Source organism: Gossypium arboreum, chromosome 7, assembly GCF_025698485.1.
Source record: "Gossypium arboreum isolate Shixiya-1 chromosome 7, ASM2569848v2, whole genome shotgun sequence".
NCBI classification, from domain to species: domain Eukaryota; kingdom Viridiplantae; phylum Streptophyta; class Magnoliopsida; order Malvales; family Malvaceae; genus Gossypium; species Gossypium arboreum.
This window is the reverse complement of record NC_069076.1, coordinates 15,634,536-15,638,724: the sequence shown is the minus strand read 5'-3', so window position 1 is coordinate 15,638,724 and position 4,189 is coordinate 15,634,536.

Genomic DNA, 4,189 nt, shown 5'->3' with positions numbered 1-4,189 from the left:
TTAAGTCCCAAAGAGCATTCGTGCTGGTGTTACATCCGGGCTAAGTCCCAAAGAGCATTCGTGCTGGTGTTACATTCAGGCTAAGTCCCGAAGAGCATTTGTGCTGGTGTTACATTCGGCTAAGTCCCAAAGAGCATTCGTCTTTGGTGTTACATCCGGCTAAGTCCCGAAGAGCATTCGTCTTTGGTGTTACATCCGGCTAAGTCTGAAGGGCATTCGTGCCGATGATGTGTAATCAGCCTTCATGCCTAGCAGTGCTTAATGCCGTGATTCGAGCAAAGTTTAAGTGTTCATTACTATATGAATTCAAAATTAAATGAAAGGACACGTTTAAAGTGTACTTATATGATTTTTTATAGACTTGGTTAAGTTATTTCAATGTGTAATAACGAATTAATATAGGCACTATGTGTGCGAATGAATTGAGACACTGTGTGTGCGAATTCTTTAACCGAGCACTATGTGTGCGAGATCGGTCAGTGGACACTGTGTGTGCGAATTCTTTAACCGAGCACTATGTGTGCGAGATCGGTCAGTGGACACTGTGTGTGCAAATTCTTTAACCGAGCACTATGTGTGCGAGATCGGTCAGTGGGCACTGTGTGTGCGGATTTCGTTTCATGTAAGATCTCGTCTAGGACGACGGCATTGATTTGTGATAGTGTGTAAGATCGTGTTTAGTACACTGGCATCACTTGTGTTAAGCTTTATGCCTATTCGACTGTATACGGGTAACTTTAAATATGAATGGATGTATTGAATGAACTAAATGTTCAGGTACGTGGAAGTTAATCTTCTTTTGGAAATAAGTTAAGTCGAATATTTAGATATGATAATGTTATAAAGGATATTCATTAGGATGTTTAAGAACATGTATACTTTCGGCCATGTTACGGCTTATATATATATATGAATGAAAATGTGGGTTATGAATATCTGAGTTGATGTTATGTATTTGTTTTAAAACAAGAGGAAGTTATCCTAACGTAGTCGCTAGTAAGATTTTCAGGGATGAAAATCCTTAAAGAGGGGGAGAGTTGTGACATCCCTAATTTGACCCTAGTCAGAAAGTGGTTTCGGGACCACAAAATCGAGACATAAAAATAATTTAATATTTATTTTGATGCCTATAATATGTGTTAATTCATGTGTGACATTTTTGATGTTTTAACTTAGAGTTATAAATGTGAATTTCACTAAAAAGGGCTTAGTAGTAAACTTTGAAAGTATGATGGGAAAATGTGTGATGACTAGTTGATTCATGCATGCAAAATAGTGGAGTTGCATGTCAAATTTCCCCTTTTAATGTTAGTGGAAGGTAATGATGACTGTGTTTTGGCATTTTGTGCTTTGTATGTTAGTAAATAATGTTAATAATATATTTGTTTATATTAAAGAAAATGGTTTCATAAAATAGAAATAATAAAAAAAAAGTTTTACCGTTCTGTCATGAGTTACAAGTCCGGTAATGCCCCTTACTTATTCTGGCGATGGTTATGGGATAGGGGTGTTACAAAGCATCCCTTGGCCGGCCAACTCTTACTCTTCAAGAGTTCACCATTCGGCCAACACAGTTCACCCTAATCAGCTCCTAAATCCTCTCCCTGATCAGCTCCTAAATCCTCTCCCTTGTCAGCTCCTAAATCTTCTCCAGCATGGACTTTCACTTTAGTTCCACTGCTACCTTTTTCGTACATAAAATTAATATCATTAATTTGCTTACCTTGTGACTCGAACCTTACCCTCCTTGGTCATCCACACGCCACCTCTAAAGCCCTTAAGTGGCGCCACATGCCAACTTACCACAAGCTTCCTTGTGTCCTCTTTACCCAATTAATACTTAAAAGCCCGATTAACTGTAACCCTTTTTCCCTATGGATTAAAATCACCTAAAATTACTGGATTTTAACCTAAGCTTGGGCCTTCTAGAGGCCCCCTATCATAATTAAACCTTTATCAAGCGATGAACACAAAATTTTAAATTTTACCAATCATTCACAGAATTCCCGAAAATTGGGGCGTTAGAAGAATTTTTAGGATTAAATTTATCAACAGATGGTCTTAAACTACAAGATCATATTATAGTAAAAATAAAAGAATTTCTTGAAAATATTGAAGATGAAAAATAACTTCAACAATTTTAGGAATAGTCAATTATGGAAGAAATTTCTTTCCTAACTTATCTCAATAAATATATTTACTTGCCCTTCTATATTACTAACTTTATTATATAATTTATTAAAATATATATAGGTTATATCAATTAAACTATTAAATCCTTTACTAAGAGCGGAAATATTATTTTCTTGCTTAGAATCTATATGCATAATATGATTGCAGGTTTTATCTTTATATAAACAATCTGTTTCTTCCATGTTATTTATCTATGGTACCTAAAACCATCTATTATGTTATTATGTCTCAACAAACAAAGGCCTAACGTCTCTCACTCAGGGTTAAACAAGAAAAAGTAAGACAAAATAACAGATGTATGGGTTTTTAGATAAATAAACACAAAATTAACTAAATTGTAAATTAAAGATAAAAACTTACAATTGATTTTATGATATTAGTTTTCCAAGAATCGTTACTCCGGGGGCCTCTGATACCAATTACTAGGATAAGGGATGCGGAAGATAATTTTATTAAAAGTAAAGGAAGGTTTTTACAAAGAGAGAATGTTTTCAAAGAGAGAATGTTTTCAAAGGGAGAATACTGAACAAAGGGAGAATACTGAAAGTAAGATAGAAGAATTCTAAACTATTTTTTCGATGCCTTGTTTAGGCTTCATACATAGCTATTTATAGCAAAATTCCTAAACTCTATTTCAATTTTCTTCAATCCCGAACAGTGCTTCTGATAGGATGAATTTATTTTGGCTTCCAGGTATCCTGGCAAATTTATTGTGGCTTCCACGTATCCACGTATCCTGGCATTTGTCACATCACTTCTTTGTTTTTACATAGATGCCTTGTTTTTTAAGTTACCACCTGTCTTGAATTTCTTCTTGTTTTTCCACGTGGCTAGCTATTTTGTCTTTATCCTTCTTGGATATTGTCGAGATTCCAAGTCTCTATTTCATCTAAGTGTAATGATTCTGGTGACAGTCTTGGTGAATTCCAAGTCTCCCACGTATTTCTGATTTCATCGATTATGTACGATGGAAAATCATCAATCTCTATATCAGCTATCTTTTTTGACAGCTTTAAAGATTCTTCATCTCTATTTTTCCAGATATTTCTAGTCTTGTCAGCCACTATCCTTCTTCCATCAGTCCAAAGTTTATAACTCTGATGTTGAAGTACTACATGCTGAGCTATTGTTATTAAATCAATCCCTGTTTGGATTTGGTAATAATTAAAATTATTATAACATTTGTCGATGTTTTTGATCAAATGTTCTTTGCCTTCTTTGACAGCTAATAACTTGGGACTTCCAATCATTCTTTGAATTATCCAAATTTCATATGGCTGATAAAATCTTTCTTTTTCAGCAATACCAATAAGGCTACTCATTTGAGTATAGAAATAATAATAGAAAAATCTTGATTTACTATTTTTGATAATATAGACTTAATAATTGCGGAAAATCTTTTAACAAATTAAAAGAAAAATTTTGAACAACTATTTCTTTAACAAAACCCCATTCAATACTGCTTATATCAAATGGTTTGTGATCAAGTCTAAACTTTATAGTAGGAGTTTCTTCTTCTAATTCATTCATAAAAACATATGCTTGTAAAAAGTATTCAAAAAAGTCTTTTGAAATTGATTTTGCTAATTGCAAATAATTCTATTTATTTTGCAAAAAATTTATTGGTAAAATTTTTCTAACTTTATTATTTAAACATATTCTAAATACTTTATTCATAATAGTATTATTTGTTCCTTTATGAATAAAATATTGAAATAAATCAAGAAGATTCTTTATCTCCTTAATATCCATATATTCTATATCAAGCTCTTCCCAATCTCTACATAAAATAGATTTTAATAATAATTCATGAGTTTCATTTTCTTTAGTTGTTTTTTCAACTAAGAATTGTGAAAACTTTGTAAGAGCTCTTCTAAAATTTTCTTTTTGTTCTAAAATATGGGTTTTCCATATTTCATTGGTAAAATTATAAATTTCATTTGATAATCCTGGATTATAAAAATCTTTTATTTCTGGAATTTGTTGTTGTTTCAAC